This window comes from Callithrix jacchus, chromosome 5 (assembly GCF_049354715.1).
Source record: "Callithrix jacchus isolate 240 chromosome 5, calJac240_pri, whole genome shotgun sequence".
In the NCBI taxonomy this organism is placed as follows: Eukaryota; Metazoa; Chordata; class Mammalia; order Primates; family Cebidae; genus Callithrix; species Callithrix jacchus.
This window is the reverse complement of record NC_133506.1, coordinates 107,238,060-107,260,666: the sequence shown is the minus strand read 5'-3', so window position 1 is coordinate 107,260,666 and position 22,607 is coordinate 107,238,060. Positions and strand designations below refer to the sequence as shown.

General features: G+C 44.3%; 1 pseudogene; it reads right to left on the bottom strand.

Annotated features, from left to right (window-relative positions):
- Positions 1 to 4,649: 4,649 nt before the first annotated feature.
- On the bottom strand, positions 4,650 to 13,315 carry LOC128931988 (protein NipSnap homolog 1 pseudogene; annotated as a pseudogene).
- Between the last annotated feature and the right edge of the window lie 9,292 nt (positions 13,316 to 22,607).

Genomic DNA, 22,607 nt, shown 5'->3' with positions numbered 1-22,607 from the left:
TGCATCTGTCTCTGTTAAGCAAACAGGAATTTTTTGGTGGCCAAACATTTTGACAAAAGCTTTGCAATTTCCTTCTTTCGCTCTCCCTAAGGAATAGTTTTTCTTAAGCCCAGAGGATCTGTGGATAGTGATTGGCCTAAATATGCAAATATTTCCTTGAGTAATGTGGGTTTATTCTGACCATCCCCTACGGAAGCAAGCAGACTGGTTTTTATATTCCTGTGCAGCTAGAAGGAAATTTTTTCTTCTCTCAGCAACTGGTGCAAGAATTCCCAGTAGGCTTAGGAAACACACCTTTGTGGGGACAATTCCTAGATGATCCTACCTGGGTTAAAAGCTGAGGCTCCAGAAGAGGAGGCAGAAGATGGATAATGTAAGAGAGGTAAACATTTCCTCTATCCTTTTAGGTTCAGTGATTGGCGTTCTGTAAATTAAATGGACAAAAGACAGATTAGCAAGAGAGAAGAGTTTATTTTTGCAAGTCTGAGCATTCAGTGATGAGTAACTCAAAGTCATGATCAGAATTTGGGGCTTACATACCTAACTTAGTAGGGGAAAGGGAGGAGAGAGAAGAGGCTCCTACAGGAAGTATGAATGGGCTTCTTTAGAAAAGTTGTTGTTTTTTTTGTTTTGGTTTGGTTTTGTTTTTTTTTTTTTTTTTCAGAATAACAGGACATTTTTTAAAGTGTGTGATGTTGTTTTTCCATACAGACAGAGCTGGTCTTTCCATCTTCGTCAAGGCCATAAAACTCCCCTAGAGAAGGCATTTACGGTACCTTCATTTACCAGAAGTTGCTGCTTTTAGTCAGGTAAGGGAAGCTCTGAGGAGGCTTTCTTCTGCATCTGTTGAATCTCAAATGTCTCAAATGTCTTCAGTTTAAAATAATCTTTATTCCAACTCTGGGGTTCTGAATGGGTCCACACAGTAAGCTCATATGAGCTTCAGATGCTGGGAAGAAGGCTGTTGATCCTGAAAAAGAGATGAAGAGAGAGAGGAAGGAGAGAGGAACAGCGAAATGGATGAATATTCTGGGGAGCCTGGCGAGACCCCTTAAATCTTGAGCAAGTCCACCACACCCATGAATCATCTGTTGGGAACAACCTTAGTGGAAACCACCGCAGACTGGGTTTTTTATCCCAGATGGCAGGAGGCTGCACTCTCCAATGCTGACAAGAACTGACTCAAGAATTAGGCCATCAGAAATTCTCCAGGATCGTGAGGAAAGCCCTGAGTTTTCAAGGGCTATAACTTGGGAGGGTTGAAACAAGCTTACCTAAATTTCCAGGAGGCGCAGAAGCCCCGTTTGAGGAGGGTAACCTGTAAATGGCATGCACATTCCCTCAGGGGTGTGGGCTCTGAGCTGATTGCCCAGTAGATGGGACTCCAGGTTACTTCCTTTCTATGTCCCAGTATTCATGGGAACCTACTCCTCCAGGAGCAACAGCCCTGATTGCAAATACCTTTAAAATGCCATGGAAATGTTGTTTTTTAGCAGCTAAACCATATGCCCCTGATTTCTTCTGTTTTAACTATTTCTATTACTACTTTGGACAAAAGCTCCTTGTCAGACCAAGTTTCGGTTTGGGAAGGTAAAAAAAATCCTGGAGATGGATGATGGTGATGGTTGCACAACTATGTGAATCTGCTAATGCAACTGAACCATATCCTTTAAAACGGTTAAAGTGAGTCTTTAACACACACACAAAAAATGATAAATGCTTGACGTGATGGATATCCCCATTTACCCTGATGTGATTATTACACATTTTATGCCTGTATCAAAATATCTCGTGTAGCCCGTAAATATACAAAGTAGGCCAGGTGTGGTGGCTCACACCTGTAATCCCAGCACTTTGGGGGGCCCAGACAGGTGGATTGCTTGAGGCCAGGAGTTCGAGACCAGCCTGACCAACATGGCAAAACCCTGGCTCTAAGAAAAATATAAAAATTAGCCAGGCGTCATGGTGCCTGCCTGTAATCCCAGCTACTTCAGAGGCTAAGGCAGGAGAATCACTTGAACTCAGGAGGCAGAGGTTTTAGTGAGCCAAGATTGTGCCACTGAACTCCAGCCTAAGCAACAGAGTGACAGAGTGAGACTCTCTCTCAAAAAAAAAAAATATATGTATATATATACTATGTAAGCATAAAAGTTAAAAATTAAAAATTAAACAAAAATGATTAAAATGGAAAATTTTTACATTTTGTATATTTTACTATGATAAAAAATATTCCATCATATTTTTAGATAGCTTTTAGAGGCATAATTGCCATACAATAAATCACACATACTTAAGGTATATAATTTAATGTATATGTACTGTACATAGCCAGGAAACTGCCACCACAATCAAGATGTGAACAAATTCATCACTCCCAAAAGTTTTCTCATGCGTCTTTATAATTTTTGCCTCCTGCCACTCCCTGACATCTCTCTCTTCGGACAACTACAGGTCCACTTTGTGTCATTATCAAGTAGCTTTTATTTCTTATAACATTATATGAATGGATTTTAAAGTGTTTGCTTTCTTCTTGTCTGTCTCCTTTCATTCAACATGAGATTGATTCCTGTTGTTGCTTCTATCAATAGTTCATTCCTTGCGGGGCGCGATGGTTCACGCCTGTAATCCCAGCACTTTGGGAGGCCGAGGCGGGTGGATCATGAGGTCAAGAGATTGAGACCATCCTGGTCAACATGGTGAAACCCTGTCTCTACTAAAAATACAAAAAATTAGCTGGGCATGGTGGTGCGTGCCTGTAATCCCAACTACTCGGGAGGCTGAGGCAGGAGAATTGCCTGAACTCAGGAGGCGGAGGTTGCAGTGAGCCGAGATCACGCCATTGCACTCTAGCCTGGGTAACAAGAGCAAAACTCCATCTCAAAAAAAAAAAAATAGTTCATTCCTTTTTATTATTGAGTAGTATTCCATTACATGGATGTACCACAATGTTTATCCATTCATCTGTGGATGGGCATTTGGACTATTACCAGGTTTTATTTGCTATTACAAATAAAGCTGCTAGGAACATGTATGTGCAAGTCCTTGAATAGATATATGCTTTTATTTTTCTTGGATAAATACCTAGAAGTTTAATTAAGAAACTGCTGGCCGGGCACGGTGGCTCATGCTTGTAATCCCAGCACTTTGGAAGGCTGAGGTGGATGGATCATGAGGTCAAGAGATGAAGACCATTCTGGCCAACATGGTGAAACCTGGTCTCCACTAAAAATACAAAAATTACCCAAGTGTAGTGGGTGCACCTGTAGTCCCAGCTACTCGGGAGGCTGAGGCAGGAGAATCTCTTGAACCCAGGAGGCAGAGGTCGCAATGAGCCAAGATCACGCTGCTGCACTCCAGCCTGGCCACAGAGCAAGACACCGTCTCAAAAAAAAGAAAAACAGAAACTGCCAAATTATTTTCCAGAGTATTTGTACCATTTGACATTCCACCAGCAGTGTATGCTATTTAGTTCCTAAACATTTGAGGATTTTTTCAGAGAGCTTCTTGTCATTGATTTATAATTTAATTCATTGGGGTCTAATTTAATCCATTGGGTTCCACTTGGCATGAACCAAATCCCTTCAGATTTATTGTGACTTGTTTTAAATGCCAGAGTACGGCATATCTTGACAAAAGTGCATGGTGTGTTTGTTTTTTCTTTGCTTTGTTTTTATAGTAAATATTTAGTTGGTTCCATTAGCAACCCCAGTGTATATTTTCCTGGAAGAGGGGCAGAATGGAGCTATCTCAAAGGTTCAGAAGGTATTTTTTTCACTGATGAAACCCCCCAGAGTCACTGACCCCAATCCACACACCTGATGACCCTGTAGGATGAAGGTTGAGCTGACAGAATGTCAAGTAAGGAAAAGGAATCGTGGTGAGGGAAACGCATGCCCTTGTCTATACTTTTGATTGTAGGAAGGAGGGAGGGCAGGAGAGACTCCCTGCAAAGAAGGACTGGAACTACACAGTCAAGTCCTCAACCCCAATATGTAGGGAAAAGCAGTCACCCTCCATCTGTCTAGTATTAGGAACTCCTCCCCAAGTGGTCTTCTGTCCCCTCTGTTCTGTCTTCCAATTCTGTATTCCAAATTCCAAACTCTGCAGTTTAAACCCAAGTTCTGAATTCCAAGTTCTACCTTCTGGGTTCCTGTTATATGTCTGTCTCCTGCCCCTAAATCCTTCCTGGTTCCCATTCTTTTTCCCTGCCTTTTTGGGTGGAATGTCTGGACATCCTCCTGGCCTTGCTGATTTGAGGGGGGATTTTTTTGGCAGTTCCAGGATTTTCCCCAGCAGACGGGAGTTGGCTCAGACTATCCGGCAAGTCGGTGGTGGTGGCCTAGAGGAGACCAGGGAATTCCTGAGGACCCAGGCTGGCCTGGCCTGACCTCCTTCCCTCCCACCCCACCTCTAACCACTGGACACACTTCCTCTTGTGCAATTAAGCTAAACCAAGGATTTCTGTGGTAATAGCTAGGGACTGAGAAATCTTAGGAAAAGATGTAAGCAGACCTGGAAGATTGTTATGTTTCGTTCAGAGAAATTAGGAACTACTTCCAGCAGGGGGAAGGAGGGAGGAGGGGAAGCAGGAAGGAACTGGGCTGAGCTGTTTTTAGAATTTGTCTTAGACAAGTTCCTCCTTGTCTGAGCTAAGCAAGAACTCTCAGAGTTCTCCCAGAGCTAAGAGAAAACCATGACAGCAGGACTGGGGTGCTCCTCTGTCCAGGGTTGCCCTGAGGGAGGAAAGGAAGGAGGTAGAAGTATTGGCAGCATCGCTCAAGAAGTAAGATCTTCAAAAGGATCCTGATCCAAGACTCCGTGTGTTGCACCAGGGGAACCGTATGATAGACATTTCATCCCAGCCCCTCTTCCTCCAGGCAGCACTTTGGGTCTCTCCCCAAGACTACAGGTCTTTTTTTATTTTTGAGATGGAGTCTCACTCCATAACCAGGCTGGAGTGCAGTGGTGCAGTCTAAGCTCACTGTAACCTCCACCTCCCAGGTTCAAGTGATTCTCCTGCCTCAGCATCCCAAGTAGCTGGGACTACAGGCGTACAATACCACACCCTGCTAATTTTTGTATTTTTAGTAGAGATGGGGTTTCACCATGTTGGCTGATGGTCTCCATCTCTTCGCCTCGTGATCCACCCATCTTGGCCTCCCAAAGTGCTGAGATTACAGGCATGAGCCACTGTCCCCGGCCTACTGCAGGTCTTCATAGGCCCAGAGATGATGCACAGGTGGAGCTCTCCTATTTGGGAGAAGCCACCATTGCCTCCTGGTTCTCCTGCTGGGACTTACTGCTGGTACCTGCTAGGAGGAACCCAGCTGTTCCCTTACTTGATTCATGGTTCCTGGTTTGAGCTTGCATGTCCCCAGCTCATAGATGTTGGGGCTCCCTCTGGGCTCTGGCTTATTCCAGAAGCTGAAGTCGATTAGCAATTGGTATCTTCTGGACAGCAGCATCTGGCTGCACTCCTTCCAGACCTCCAGGTACTCTTCGTCTGCAGTCCATGAGGGCTGGGTAGCCACTTGAGAGCCTCCACAGGTGCAGTGCCTGGTCCTGCTCCCAACACCACAAGTTCCAGTTGCCCACGAGGGAGCAGGGATGGTCTTCAACCTGGTGCAGCATGGGCAGTGCTGCCTCCATCAGCGCCTACTATAGGCATCCAGGCACTCAGGCTTCTCACTGTAAAATCGGATCTTGTAGAGGTTGCTAGCCTCCTTCTTGGACAGCAGGGTGGAGTGGGCATCCTTCCAGGGGTCCACTTTGTGAACAAAGATGGAGCAGCACCAGCAGCCTTCACTGTCCTTGGAATAGAAATGCACCACAGCCGCAGCTGCAACCTCCCCAGCACAGGCCTGGGCCTTCCAGCAGCCACTGTGGCGGTGCAGAGATGCTGCACAGCCACAAAGCCCTTGGATCAGGAAAGGTTGCAGGAAGACCTCATGGTGTATTTGAAGAGAATGTATATTCTGCTCTCACTGGGTGGAGCTGCCCTCAGTTGGTGCAAAAGTAATTGCGGTTTTGGCCCGTGAATTTTAAATCATTATCACTAGGCTCAAACACATGTTTTTTAACTTTTAATTTTTTATTTTAATAGGTTTTGGAGGATCAGGTGGTGTTTGGTTACATGAATAAGTTATTTACTGGTGATTTCTGAGATTTGGGTGCACCCTTCACCCAAGCAATGTACACTGTACCCAATGTGTAGCCTTTTAACCCTCACCACCACCCACTCTTTCCCCTAAGTTCCAGAAGTCCATTATATTATTCTTATCCCTTTGCATCCTCATAGCTTAGCTCTCACTTATAAGTGAGAGCATACAATAGTTGGTTTTCCATTCCTGAGTTACTTCACTTAGAATAATAATCTCCAATTCCATTCAAGTTGCTGTGGATGCCATTAATTCATTCCTTTGTATGGCTAAATACTATTCCATTATATACATATACCAGTTTCTTTATCCACTTGTTGACTGATGGTCATCTGAGTTGGTTCCACATTTTTGCAATTGTGAATTGTGGTGCTGTAAACGTGCGTGTGCAAGTATCTTTTGCGTGTAATCTTTTCTTTTCCTCTAGTAGTGGGATGGCTGGATCAAATGATGGATCTATTTTTAGTTCTTTGAGGAATCTCCACACTTTTTTATAGTGGTTGTACTAATTTACATTCCCACCAACAGTGTAAAAGTGTTCCCTTTCATTGCAACCACACCAACATCTATTACTTTTTTATTTTTTTATTATGGCCATTCTTGCAGGAGTGAGGCAGTATCACATTGTGGTTTTGACTTGCGTTTCCATTATAATTAGTGATGTTGAGCATTTTTCCCTATGCTTATTGGGTTTTTGTATATCTTTTTTGAGAATTGTCTATTCATGTCCTTAGCCCACTTTTCAATGGGATTGTTTGGGTTTTTTTGTTTTGTTTGTTTGTTTTGCTTTTTGCTGATTTGTATGGGTTTTTTGTAGATTCTGGATATTAGTCCTTTGTCAGATGCATAGATTGTGAAGATTTTCTCTGAGTCTGTGGGTTGTGTGTTAACTCTGATGATTATTCCTTTCACTGTGCAGAAGCTTTTTAGTTTAATTGAGTCCTACCTATTTATTTTTGTTTATATTGCATTTGCTTTTGGGTTATTGGTCATGAAGTCTTTGCCTAAGCCAATGTCTAGAGAGATTTTCTGATGTTATCTTCTAAAATCCTTATGGTTTCATGCCTTAGATTTAAGTCCCTAATCCATCTTGAGTTGATTTTTGTATAAGGTGAGAGATGAAGATCCAGTTTCATTCTTCTGCATGTGACTTGCCAATTATCCCAGTACCATTTGTTGAATAGGGTGTCCTTTCTCCACTTTCTTTTTTTGTTTGTTTTGTCAGTGATCATTTGGCTTTATTTCTGAGTTCTGTGTTCTCTTCCATTGGTCTGTGTGCCCATTTTTATACTAGTACCGTGATGTTTTGGTGATTATGGCCTTGTAGTATAGTTTGAAGTCAAGTAATGTGATGCCTCCAGATTTGTTCTTTTTGCTTAGTCTTGCTTGGTCATGTGGGCTCTTTTCTGCTTCCATATGAATTTTTGGATTTTTTTTCTAGTTCTGTGAAGAATGATGATGGTATTTTGATGGGAATTGCATTGAATTTGTAGATTGCTTATGGCAGTACGTTCATTTTCACAATATTGATTCTTCCCATCCATGAGCATGGGATGTGTTTCTGTTTGTCTGTGTCGTCTGTGATTTCTTTTGGGAGTGCTTTGTAGTTTGCCTTGTAGAAGTCTTTACATCCTTGGTTACGTATATTCCTAAGTTGGTGTTTTCTTTTGTTTTTTGTTTCTGTCTTTTTTGCAACTATTATGAAAGGGGTTAAGTTCTTGATTTGATTCTCAGCTTTGTCACTACTGGAATATAGCAGAGCTACTGATTTGTGTACATTAATTTTGTAGCCTGAAACTTTGCAGAATTCATTTACTAGTTCTAGGAGCTTTTTGATGAGTCTTTAGGGTTTTTTAAGTATACAATTGTATTATCAGCAACAGCAACAGTTTGACTTCCTCTTTATCACTTTGGATGCCTTTTATTTTTTCTCCTGTCTGATTGGTCTGGCTAGGACTTCCATTACTATGTTGAATGGAAGTGGTGAAAGTGAACATCCTTGTCTTCTTCCAGTTCTCAGCGGGATGCTTTCAACTTTTCTTCATTTACTATAATGTTGGCTGTGAGTTTCACAGAGATGGCTTTTATTACCTTAAGGTATGTCCCTTCTAGGCAGATTTTACTGAGGGTTTCAATCATAAAGTCATGCTGGATTTTATCAAATGTTTTTCCGCATCTATTGAGATGACCATGTGATTTCTGTTTTTAGTTCTGTTTATGTGGTGTATCACATTTATTGACTTGTGAATATTGCATCAGTCAGGATTCTCTAGAGGGGCAGAACTAGTAGGATAGATGCATATATAAAGGGGAGCTCGTTGGGGAGTATTGGCTCACACAATCACAAGGTGAGGTCCCACAATAGGCCTCCAGCAAGTTGAGGAGCAAGGAAGCTAGTTCAAGTCCCAAAACCTCAGAAGTAGGGAGGCCGACAGTGCAGCCTTCAGTCTGTTGTGGAAGATCCAAGAGTCCCGAAGCTGAAACTTGGAGTCTGATATTAGAGGACAGGAAGCATCCAGCGTAGGAGAAAGATGGAGGACGGAAGACTCTAGTCCTTCCACATTCCTCTGCCTGCTTTTATCCTGGCTGCACTGGCATCTGATTAGATGGTGCTCACCCAGATTGAGGGTAAGTCTGCCTCTCCAAGTCCACTGGTTCAAATGTCAATCTTCTTTGGCAACACCCTCACAGACACACCCAGGAACAAGACTTTGTACCCTTCAATCCAATCAAGTTGACACTCAATATTAACCATCACAGATGTTAAGCCATTCCTGCATCCCTGGTATGAAACCCACATGAAACACATCTTTATTAGTCAAAATAGGAACCATTGCAAGCAACACATTTTTGCCAATGAAAAATAAGTTTATTTATTCCCGTAGCATAAAAATCCATGCTTTGGGATTGAAATGAACTCATGGAAAGCATTTTCTGCATCCTGCTGGTTGTGGAAACATTTTCCCTGCTAAAAGTTGTTGAGATGCTTGAAAAATTGGTAGTCAGTTGGCAAGAGGTCAGGTGAATATGAGAATGAAACAAAACTCTGTAGCCCAATTCATTCAACTTTTGAAGCGTTGTTTGTGTAATGCATGGTCAGATGTTGTCCTGAAGAAGAATTGGGCCCCTTCTCTCATCTTCAAGGCTCTAACCCTTTTGAATGGGCTTTCCCTGGCCCCAGGTAGTTTTCTGACATGCAGGCCCTTATGAGTTCTGCACTGAGGTCTTGAGTGGGGCCCTCTGAAGCTCTTCAGAGTTCTCTCTGTGCAGCTGTTTCCTCTCCAGTATTCTATCTGCCCTGCTATCCAAGACTTAGTCCGTCTCCTCAGTTCAAGAAATCTCTTGGGCTCAGCCTTGGTGTTATGAATGCAATGCCTGTGTTCCCCAAAATTCGTATGTTGAAACCCTAATTCCCAATGTGATAATATTTAGGGATGGAGTCTTTGGGAGGTGTTTAAGCATTGAGGGTAGAGCCCTTATGATGGGATTAGTGCCCACATAAGGAGAGATGTGAGAAGGCTTGCTTCCTCTCTGTGCTCTCTGTCCACCACTTGAGGACACCATGAGAACTCAGCCACGTGTAAACCAGGAAGAGGGCCCTCACCAGAACCAAACCATACTGGTACCCTGGTCTCAGCCTTCCAGACTTCAAAACTATAAGAATAAATTCACATAGTTCAAGCCACCCAGTCTATAGTATTCTGTTATAGCAGATTGAACTAAAACATTGGTTCCCTCTTCCTTATACTGCATCCTGGAAACCCAAGTTTCTATCCATATGGATGGAAGTAAAAGTGGGAAAATTCCACAATTTATACATATTTTAAAACATCATATCATACACCATAAATACATGCAAAAATAAGGTAGAAAAAATATTGGGGCAAGACAAGAGGTAAAGGTGGGGGTGAGGGATGAGCTCCAGGATATCAGGATATGATGCCATAGAGATGGTCAGTGCCAGATTAAAGGCCTATAAGGAGCTATTCCAGAAGCCATAATGAGCCATCAGAAGACTTTGAGCAGAATAGGCATCATTTGGTCTGCCTAAATAGTAATCACATTGGCTAATAGTTATTGGGTGTCTATTGTGAGCCAAATCCTTTTTCACATGATGTATCCTTATCATTTCATATAATTTACACAGCTACCCTACCAGGCAGGTTCTGTAATCTTCATTTCACTTACAGGGAGGAGGAGACACAGAGAGGTTAAGGAACTTGTCATAGATGACAGAACATCACAGGTTTAGAGCCCATGCCACCTGCAATCACCACTCCAGCTACAGTATGGAGCTGGCCAGAGCAACACTAAAGGCAGGCAACCATCTGAGAAGAGGCATGAGGCCTGAACCAAGGCAGTGGTGTGGGGTGGAGCAAGGGAACCATTGGAAGGAAACACAAGATGCAGTCACCAAGTTATTTATATGCTTCGGAGAGGAAAGGATTTGAAAAGAAAGGCTCTCGGAGTCATTCACTGAAATGGGGACCATCAGGAAGGACAGGAGAAGGTGATGATTTAATCTGTCCGTGCTTGGTTCCCACTCCCAGAATCATCTGGAAAGAGTTGTCCAGGAGGTGGACAGGTGAAGGTCTGCCACTTGGGGGAAGGCCATGGGTAGGATTAGCATACCATCTACAGGTGTTAGTAATTGCCATGGGATAGATTGGGCCTCTTAAGAAGAGGTAGATGAGATGATTGGCTCTGGCTAAGGATCCAGCTGGGGACAGGAACCACAATTAGGGCTTGAGCCTCAGGATGAGTCATCCCTTCTTCCTTATGCCTAATCTCAAAATTCCTAAGAACAACCTGCAACGTATATTTTGTAACAGTCCACCATGCCTCAAGGCTGGGTATACACCACACCACAGAAGCAGCAGCAAAGTAAGATGAAAAGAGTCAGGGCTGGGCATGGTGGCTCACGCTTATAATCCCAGCACTTTCAGAGGCCAAGGCGATTGGATCACCTGAGGTCAGGAGTTTGAGACCAGCCTGGCCAACATGGTGAAAGCATCTCTACTAAAAATACAAAAATTAGCCGGGCATGGTGGCCCATGCCTGTAATCCTGGCTATTCAGGAGGCTGAGGCAAGAGAATCGCTTGAACCTGGGAGGCAGAGTTTGCAGTGAGTCAAGATCATGCCATTGCACTCCAGCCTGGTGACAAGAGCGAAACTCCATCTCAAAAAAAAGGAAAGAAAAGAATCAGACTTCAGAGTCAAGACCTGAGCATGAATCTAAGCTCCATCATTTACCAGATGTGTGACCGTGAACAGATCATTTAGCTTCCCTAAATCTTCATTTCCTTAACAGCAGCAAAATGATGCAGCTAGTAATGCCTACCTTGAAGAGTGTATATGAGGATTAAATGATAAAACGTATGAAAAGCACTACATAGATACATAGTAGATATTCAGTAAGTGACCACCTCCTGCAGTCCCAGCCGCTTTCTTCTTCAGAGCACATTTGATGTAATGCTGGCTTTGACAGAGCTCCCCTCTAAACCTTCTCTTACTCCTTCATTTGTGCTGATGGGAAGCAGGAAGGCTACAAAGCACTTGGCCAAGAAGTCATTCTTAGAGCATTCAGCATGTTTAGTGGGAAATGTTTTAATCAGACAGCTGTGAGTTCCAAAACAGACTCCAATACTTGCTGGGTATATGATCTCAAGCGAGTCACCCAACCTGTCTAAGCCTTAGTTTCCTCATCTGTAAAGGGGGGGTGATAACACTACCTCATAGGACTGTTCTAAGGATTAAATGAGATCCCAGATGCAAAACACCTGCCACAGAGTCTGGCATACAGCAGGTGCTCAGTCAATGTTAGTTCCTATTACTTTCAGCTTTCTTTCTATTCTTTCTTCACTGAGACAAAGTCAGGAGTTATCTCCCTCTCCTCCTAAATCTAGAAGTCCAAATCATTATAAATCTCCTTCTAATGGAATGATCACAGTCTGCCTCCTATGACCTTTATTTCTGAGAAAATCCGCCTTCCTTCTAGACAGGGAGCTTCCCAGGAAGCAGAAACACACCTCTGCCTTCCCCACAGTGCCTGGTGCAACATGAGGTACATAGTAAATGTGCACTGAATCCAGGGATGAATGAACGACTAAATGAATGACATTGCAGTTACATCAGAAGCTGTGAGTAAGAGAAAATTAATTTGCAGATGGAATTATTACACTGTGTACCCAATCTTGCAAAACAATAAGGCACAGCTTGTAGGAGTTTCAAACACTATTTCAGAAATTTAATTGCCAGTTAATTTTCCTGCAAAACAAAATAACCTCTGTGCTAAAGGAAATAAGACACAGCTCTGAAAACCTCATTAGGCTGTGCTTGAAACCACAGTGGCTTTTTCCAAGTAAAGGACCTGAGAATGCAAGCTGCCGTAATTGGCACTGTCTTTGTTCATATGCAGGATGCCTTTGCCCTGATTCCTGCACTGCTCATATCCCACTGAGAGGGCATGGCTCCCACCTGCGACTGCGGAAGTGAGGGTGGCCTGAGCTGAGCCTTCCTCAATCTCTTTCTCACTGTGTTCTGTTATGATCAGAGCTTAGCCTGCAACTATGATTAGAGCTCAGTCTGTGACCAGAATCAAGGCTGTCCCTGTGACCAGGAGGAAGGCTCAGGTTGTGACCATGATCAGAGCTCAGTCTGTGACCATGACTACAAGAAGGTCTGAGGCCAGGATCCAGGCTCAGCCTCCATCCAGAGCCACAGCTACGGTCACATATCCACACAGCTTCAACTGGAATTAGAGGCGGGCCAACAGGACACACAGAACATTAAACAGCGGAGGTTTCTGCTACACCACTCAACAAATTATTTTGAAACTAAATAAATGTTAGATGAATCCTCAGAGTTCCAAGATGTAGTAAGACATGGGTAGAAGGAGAGGAATGGGAAGTAGGAGATCATCAGCACTGGTGAGAAAGGGCCCAGAACTCAGGTGTGCCAGAGTTAAATCCTGCCCTGACCCATTTAAGCAACTCTGGGCCAGGGTGCTGGATTTCTCACCTTCAGCTTCACAGTAACCTACATAGAACTCAGAGAGCTCCAGACGGCCTGCCTGGATATGTGTGCCCTCTGGCCAGATCCTGTCAGCTCCAGTAGCTGTCACCTGCTTGGGTATCACTGCTAAGTGGGTCAGCATTTGCCAGCCACTCTGCTGATTAATGGTGTGTAAAGTGGCTGTCTCATGGTGACTGGGGCACCGTGACTCAAGCTTGGGAAACGCTGCAGTACCAGCAGAGAGCTCATCTCATAGCAGAGGTGAGGCTCTGAGGTTGTTCAATCTCAGTTGCTCCTGTTTGGGACCCCCATGAACTCTTTGCAGCAGTATGTCCATTGCTTGGTCTCCCCTCTCTGCTTCCTCCAGTGTCCCCTGTGAAGGACACCTTTGAAATGAGGGATGAGATGTAATGAAGCTAGATACAAAATTAATCAAATATGACACGAGAATTGATGTGGAATGCAATCCCGTCAGCATATGATTCACCTCCTTGGAGTGGAGTTGCTTGTTTACTGTTTGCAGCATTTCTGAAGGACTCAGGCAAAGAGCAACACCAGGGATTATTTTTCAGAAGGAGGACTGCAGACACACAACACAATCACTAAGGGCTGGGCACGGTGGCTCATGCCCATAATCCCAGCACTTTGGGAGGCTGAGGTGGGTGAATCACTTGAGGTCAGGGGTTCAAGACCAGCCTGACCAACATGGTGAAACCCCATCTCTACTAAAAGTACAAAATTAGCCGTGCATGGTGGCACCTGCCTGTAATCCCAGGAGGCTGGGGCAGGAGAATCGATTGAACCTGGGAGGCAAAGGTTGCCTTGAGCTGAGATAGAACCATTGTACTCCAGCCTGGGCAACAAGAGCAAAACTCTGTCTCAAAAAAAGAAAGAAAGAAAGAAAAAGAACACAATCACTCAGGAGGGTGGGTCTAATATTTAAATACACTGAGATTCTTATATGTTGATTATTCTTGTTTTGATCTAATTATAAGAAATGTCTAGGCCAAGCACAGTGGTTTATGCCTCTAATCCCAGTACTTTGGGAGGCCACTATAAATCTTCTTATAATGGAAGGATCATAGTCTGCCTCCTATGACCTTTATTTCTATATAAAGGTGGGCAGATCACCTGAGGTCGGGAGTTCCAGACCAGCCTAACCAACATGGAGAATCCCATCTCTACTAAAAATACAAAAAATTAGCTGGGCATGGTGGTGCATACCTGTAATCCCAGCTACTCAGGATGCTGAGGCAGGAGAATCACTTGAACTCAGGAGGCGGAGGTTGCAGTGTGCCAAGATCACGCCACTGCACTTCAGCCTGGGCAACAAGAGCAAAACTCCATCTCAAAATAAAAAAAGAAATGTCTAAACATGACTTCAAAGTAGCTGATTGCCATGTATTAGATAAGAAGCCATTCATTTATTTGTTCATTCATTCATCACTAAAACTAAGCACCTACTGTGTGCCTGACCCTGTACTACACACAGGAGCAAGCCAACCAAAAAAATAATAGTCTGGGTTGGGCATGGTGGCTCATGCCTATAATCTCGGCACTTTGGGAGGCCAAGGCAGGTGGATCACCTGAGGTCAGGAGTTTGAGATTGACCAACATGGTGAAACCCCCATCTCTACTAAAAATACAAAATTACCCAGGCGTAGTGACATGTACCTATAATCTCAGCTACTCAGGAGGCTGAGAACTGCTTGAACCCAGGAGGCAGAGATTGCAGCGAGCTGAGATTGTGCCACTGCACTCCAGCCTGGGTGACAGAGTGAGACTCCATCTCAAATCAGTACTAATAATAATAGTCATTGCAGTAACAGTAGCAGTTGTTAGCTAATATTAATTGAAGATTTACCATGTGCTAGACTTTGGGCTAAGCACTTTGTAAGCACCACCTTATTTAAGTCTCATGTAACCTATGAAGTAGCTGCTATGTGTCCCCATTTTACAGATGAGAAAACTGAGTCACAACGCAGTGAAGTAACTTTCCCAGAGTCAAGCAAGTAGTAAGTGGTAAAGTTCATGGCACAGGGCCATTCAGATCTTCTTGCCTCAAGATTTAAATTTTGAAGAGAATGACTAAAAGATTGAAACACAATTTGGAATTTATCCCCCAGGCATGACTGAACAAGACTACTGGCATTGCCCTGGTCATTTTTTATGCCAAGCCAGAATCTTTAGCCTTCCCTTCCATCCTTCAACACTCCCACCTTGTGCCAGTACATTCTGCGTTGCTTAGGTTAGCCAGAGTGGGCTTCTGTTGCTTACACTCAAAGAAAATTAACTAGTCTAAGTAGTTAACTCCTCATGATAGGAATAGAGGAGAGTGGACGCTGCATGAGCATGCAGTGAGCTGCAAGTAAGGGATTCACATGTGAAATGTTGCGATCGGTTATATTCTCCACAAACAGCTGCAAAAATGTCTGTTGTCTCACATCCTCTTCTAACTTCACTGCTTCCCCATTGAAGGGTGAGATCAATATCCTCTTCCCTTGAACTTAGACTCTATGGCTGCCTCAGCCAAAGCAGCATGACAGAAGTAACATTATGTAACCTCCAATGCTATATCACAAAGCGTCACACCTCTGCCCCGCTCTTTTGGGATGCTTCTCCTTTTTTTTTTTGGAGATGGAGTTTTGCTCTTGTTGCCCAGGCTGGAGTACAATAGCACAATCTTGGCTCACTGCAACATCCACTTCCTGGGTTCAAATGATTCTCCTGCCTCAGCCTTCTGAGTAGCTGGGATTACAGGCGAGCACCACCACCCAGCTAAGTTTTGTATTTTTAGTAGAGACAGAGTTTTACCATGTTGGCCAGGCTGGTCTCAAACTCCTGACCTCAAGTGATCCACCCACCTCAGCCTCCCAAAGTGCTGGAATTACAGATGGGAGCCACCGTGCCTGGCCAGAATGCTTACTCTTAAAACCCCTTCACCACACTGTGTCCCATCCCAAACCAGCCCATGCAGAGAAATCACGTGGGAAAACCAAATAGAGGCACTCTGTCCATCTGGCTCTATCTGATGACCAGCTTCAGATATTACATATCATATCAACCTGCAGATAAGTGAAGACATCTCTAGTTGACTCTAGCCCAAATTTATCAAGTGACACCCCCAACACCTGCCTTCAAGTCTTTCCAGTTGAGTCCCCAGACATTATGGGGCAGAGACACACCATCCCAACTGGATCCTGTCCAAATTCCTAACCTACAGAATCCATAATCATAATAAAAATGGCTGCATTACACCACTCAGTGTTGCAGCAATAATGACTAGAACTGATGGGTGACGAGACCTTTACAGACATGTCCAACCTAGAAACTGTTATCCCAGGAACTTCCCACAGAAACTACTCCCCACATCCACAAATATGCCAAAGCAGGGGTTCTCATTGCTGATGACTTCTCCAGTTTGGGGGGCCTAAGGCTTCAGAGGCCAGAGTCTGGGTGACACATCAAGCCCAGGATCTGAAAAACTAAGCCCATGTGCTCAGCAGACAACCCATTTGCTGGGACAAAGTTTCAGGTGTCAACTGGGAAAAAGTACCTTCTGGGGAAGTATCCCATTTAGAAACTAGAGGAACAAGAGGTGAATCATAAATCCCTCTGAAGGGTGCATCCTATTTGTTATTCAGGGAAGGATCATTTGTATCTAAGGAACATCAAACAAACGAACAGAGCCTCCTTTTGGGGCCAGGAAGAGATGGAGCAGGTGAAATAAACAGGGTATGCAAAAATGATAGCATCAGGTAGTTATCTAGAGAGAAACAAAATGTCCTGAGCCAGCTGAGAATTTCATTAAAGTAAGTCTTTGGTAATGGTAATGCTCTGTTCTTGTCACCACTGCAATCTGGCCATCTCCCTCCTGAAAATGGAATGGTGTTCACGCTGAGGACAAGGACAATCCAGACACTCTATGTCTCTGTCTGTGCCGTGTGCACACAAGTCTGTGTGTGTGTGCGTGCATGCGTGTGTGTGTGTGTGTGAGTGTATCCATACCCAACCCTTTGTCACCGTGCCCTTGTCTGTGAGTTGTGGCTAACAGGACACACTCCTGAGTCAGGATACCTGGGTCCAAGTCCCATGTAGCCTTGGGAAAGTTACTCATCCTCTCTTGAGCTCAGTTTTCCCATCTGTTAAAAAGAGAGAGGAGAGAGAGAGAAGCCCTAGCAACATAGAAAGACCGCATCTCTATAAAAATCAAATTAAAAAATTAGCTAGCTATGGTGGCATGCATCAATTGTCCCAGCTAGTCAGGAGGCAGAGGTAGGAGGATGACTTGAGCCCAGGAATTCAAGGCTGCAGTGAGCTGTGATTGCACCACTGTACTACAGCCTGAGCAACAGAGCAAGGTCCTGTCTCAAAATAAAAAAAGAGAGAGAGAGAAATTATAATAGTATCTACTTTGTAGGGTTGTTGTGGGATTTAATTAACTATTAGCACAGACCATGACACTCGAGGAATTTCAGTTCTATTGTCTTTATCATTATTACTGAGTGATTTTTCTGGGCCTGTATGGGTATCTTGGCTAAGGGGCCCCATGTATCCGTGTGTATATATATTTCTGTTTCTGTATGACTGCTTTTCCTTCCTTCTCCACACTCAACAATTCCTCTTCTCTGGATGAACAGAGAAACCACCAAAGTGCCATAAAAGAGCAAAGAAAAATACAAGCCCAACTTGTTTGTGGTAGGCCTGGTAAGAAATGGCAGTGTCTGTAATTACCAATCTCAACATTTCAGTGACTTCGCACAGGGTGGTTTCTTGTTCCTATCACAACTTGAAACATGATAAGACATTGTCCCTGAGGGCTCTCCTCCAAGTGGGAACTCAGGGATTCAAGCTCCATCTCTCTAAAAAACCACTATTCTGGAAGCCTGGATGTTTGAGTGGGATGTTTTCAGCTCAATCCTGAACTGCACAGTACCTGCCCATTGTTCTCCCTAACCCGACTCCAGCCTTCTCTTTTCCAATGCAGCTGATATCGTTTGAATGTTTTGTTCTCTCCACATCTCATGTTTAATGTGACCTGGAGGTAGACATAGTGGGTGTTCGGATCATGGAAGCAGATCCTTCATGAACGGTTTTGTGCTGTTCTTACAGTCATGAGTGAGTTCTCACTCTATGAATTCACATTAGATCTGGTTGTTGAAAGAGCCCAACACCTCCTCCCTCTCTCTTGCTCCCTTTCTCAGCATGTGACACACTGACTCCCCTTCACCTTCCACCATGACTGTAAGCTCCCTGAGGCCCTCACCAGGAGCATTTGCCAGCACTATGCTTCATGTACAGCCTGCAGACCTGTGAACCAAATAAACCTCTTTTCTTTATAAACTTTTTTTAGGATGGAGTTTTCCTCTTGTTGACCAGGCTGGAGTGCAATGGCACGATCTCAGCTCATGGCAACCTCCACCTCCTGGGCTCAAGCGATTCTTTTGCCTCAGCCTCCCGAGTGTCCGACCTACCCTCTGCGGGAAGACTGAGCTCGTTCGGAACCGGACCGCAGGCTAGAGGAAATTCCTTAAGTTCAGGCTTTATTGAGAGGAAAGAGCCTCCGGGCTGACCAGCCGGGAGGAGAGGAGAATGGCCGCGCCGCTCAGAGGGGCAGGGTTGTTTTATAGGGGGCTGAAGGGCTGGGGGTGGGGAAGCCAAAAGCCGAGGTGGTGGGCAACTGTTGGTCAGTTTGAACTGCTGGGCGGGAAGCTGGGTGGCGGGAAACTGGGCGGCGGGAAGCTGGGCCGCGGGAGGGCTAGGGCCGGTATGTAAAGTGAGAGATAAGGGAGCCTCTTTGTGGGGGAGGGAAAGAGAGAGAGAGAGCTTTTGCGGTAGGGGCAGAGTTTTCCAAACACTGAGTAACTGGACTACGGGTGCCCGCCACCACATTCAGCTAATTTTTTATATTTTTAGTGGGGTTTCACCATTTCTTTATAAATTATTCAGTCTCAAGTATTCTTTTACAGCAATGCAAAGGGACTAATGCAGCAGCCAAGTCAACTGAAATGGAAATCTGAGCCCTTCGTCTCATATATAATAAGTGGCCTTAGAAGTAGAGTCAAACCCTTGAGCTTACAAGGCCTTCCTTGCCAACCTTCCTCCTGCTCAGCTCTCTCCACTCTTCTCTTTGAACTCTGGGTTCCAATTTGACTTCCAGCAGTTTCTCAACTTCACTGTGCTATTCTCATCTCTGTGTCACATGTGGTGCCTCTGCCTGAGACACATCTTCCCACCCACCTCTGGCTCCTCTGGCTGCATAATTCCTGCCCGTTTTTCAAGCCTCAGCTTGAAATTAGCTCCACAACCACAAACTGCATTAGGTCTCCTCTTCATCCCCCCAACCATAGCGCTTATCCTAAACCTCATCCCTCTTTATGGTTAAGCTACCTGGGATTCCCACTAAATTCCAAGCTCCAAGAGGGCAAGCAGTGTGTTTATAGCCCGTTTACTGCTGTCTCCCAGCAGCAATAACAGTGCCTAGCACATCATAAGTACTCAATAAACAGTTGTTGAGTTAATGACTCACTCTATTAGGGCATTCAGGATACTCTATTGTTCCTACCTGTTTACTTCCCTGACTTCTCTACTTGTTAGAAATTCTTCAAAGTCTCTCATGTATTTTTGGTACCTAAACAAGGACTTTGCACACAGAAGAGGGAAAAGGAGGAATTAACTCATATTGACAAGTAAAATTTAAAAATCATTTTTCATCTTCGTCCATCAGCTTTGACAGTACATGAAACCAGTCAGTATGTGAGTCAGAAATTAGGAAGAAGTGATGTTGGGATCCAGATTCAGTTGTGAGTTGTGTGGTGGGATCCATTTCAGGCCTTAGGATTATCAAAGGCATCCCTGCAGAGCCATCGGCTCATTAAACAGACCCTAGGGAGAGTCAGGCATTTTCTTCAGAAATCCCACCCTCTGTGGTAATTAATTAGTCTTAGCTTATGATAATTAGCTTTTTTCCTCAGGGCAATATTATCTGAGACCTAAACCAGCACCAGCTGCCCAGGAGCTTACAGCTGCTCCAAGACCCCAGCGTCATTCCAGAGGTAGGTGGAGGAGAAGCCAAAAGAGAGTGTTTCTTCATATCACAGAGGGAAGAGAGGTGATTTCACAGAAAGTCAAACAAAGCAATAGCTTGGCAGCAGATGGTGAGCAACATCAGTTAGGAAAATCTCTTTTGGGGTTGAAAGGAGAAACTGCAGAGGTGCCTCTATCGAGGGTGTCACTGACTCCCACCTACCTGGGACATCTTTATTTTCTAGCCTAAAATGTTTCATCTGAGGGAAGATCAAATCCAAAGAGCTATCTCGCACCTTTCATCTGAACCAGCATGAACGTGTCTCAGAAGGCAAGGAAATAAAAGCTCAATAGAGTCTTAGCTCAGTCACCATTCAGGACCAACCTCAGGAAGCAGGGTGCTGGGGATGGGAGTGCTGATTTCCATCGTGGACACTTCAGAGCTGCATCATGAGTTTTGACGTGGGCAGACGGTGGTCAGCCTCCTCACGGAAGGCCAGGATGGGGAGGACTATTGCCCAGACACAGATCCACATCACGAAAGTTACCAGAGGACAACCACAAAATGTCTCCAACTATGGAAGGATTTCCCAAACCTCTGCCAAGCATGGGTCACCTAAGCCATATGACATCATGTACCTCTTTATGAGATGCATTGAGAATGGCAAAACACAACTTCTGTGATGTGCATGAGAAAATATCAGAGAAACCCAAGTTAAGAGACAATCTACAAAATCACTGGCCAGTTCTCTTCAAATTTATCAAGATCATAAAAGATAAAGATGTAAGAATTGTCAGTGTGAAGGAAATTAAATAGCTAGGAAGACTGTATTAGTCCATTCTCATACTGCTACACAGAAATACCTGAGACTGGGTGATTTAGAAAGAAAAGAGATTTAATTGGCTCATGGTTCTGCAGGCTGTACAGGAAGCATGGCTGGTGGGTCTCAAGAAACTTACAATCATAGTGGAAGGTGAAAGGAAACGGGCACATCCTCATGTGGCCAGAGGAGGAGGAAGAGAGAGGAGGAGGAGGAGGAGGAGGTGCTGCACAGTTTTAAACAACCAGATCTTATGAGAACTCTATCACAAGAACAGCACCAAAGGGGTGTAGGGTCCAGCCCTCCTGGGTCTAGAGGGTATTCTCTACAGGCGCGGAGACGAGAAACCATAGAAATAAAGACACAAAACACCAAAATCAAGAGAAAAAGAGTTTGGGGTCCATTACCACCAGTTCTCAGAGAGACGGGTACTGGCCCCGAGTACCTGAACACTCTTTATTAGGTACAAAAGACGGGGAGAGGGTAAGTAGGGTGACTTTTCAAACAGATCACGTGTCTAAGGAACAAGGGGCCCAGGACTTTCAAGTAGCCGAAGCAGGGGGCAGGAAGATGTGTCAGCACTTTATGTTATACTTGCCAAGTAAGAGCAGAGGTTTCAAAAATTATGCTACTTCTTACTATCTTCAAAAGAGGAACCAGGTGCAGAAGCAGGGAGTGAAAGCAGACACAGACTGTAACCAATATAGCACAGCACCACAAAGAGACAAGCCCCTGGGTAGCTGCAGGTTGGGCTGACTGCCATCAGTCCTTCCACAAGAGTACGGGAGAGTGGAGTGTTCTCTGACTCACCCAAGGACAGGAGATGTTCCCTTCCAAGGTCTGCTGAGTAGTGGGTACTTCCCCAAGTGCTGGCGCTACCACAGAGATTTTAGATGGCCTCCAGCAACCCTTATGCAGGTGTGACAGAGGGCTTGGTTTCGGCATTCAACAGGTTGTCCCTGCTAATCACCACCAATCGATGCTCCACAGGTACTAATGCTCTTGCCTCCTGGCCACATTTCATAGTGTCCCTTATCAATCCCTGACCACAGCAACCCGAAGTTCCTAGATAATTATGCATAAAGTACAAGAAGGCTTTAATCAAGGCTTAATATTCAGTAAGACTAATATCTAATCACTCGTGACACTTATTCCTAACTAGATTCTTCCTTCTATATTCTATTTAGTAATCAGGAACTGGCTGAGGCTTTAGTCTCCTGCCTTGGCACTTACGAGACTTTCTACCCACAAAGGGAGAAATCCACCCCGCGATCCAATCACCTCCCACCAGGCCCATTTCCAACTTTGGGGATTGCAATTCAACATGAGATTTGAGCATAGATGCAGCTTCAACCCATATCAACTACTAAAGGCAGTGTGGGAATTTGGATTCGATCTGGACCAGAAAAAGGACACTAGTGGGAAAACTGGCAAAATTCAAATAAGGTCTGTAGGTTAGTTAGCAGTATCAAATTGATGTGAATTTTCTGGTTTCAGTAATTGTCCTGTGGTTATGTAAGATGTTAGCATTAGTGGAGGCTGAGTGAAGGAAATATAGGAAGTCCTGGACCATTTTTAACACTCTTC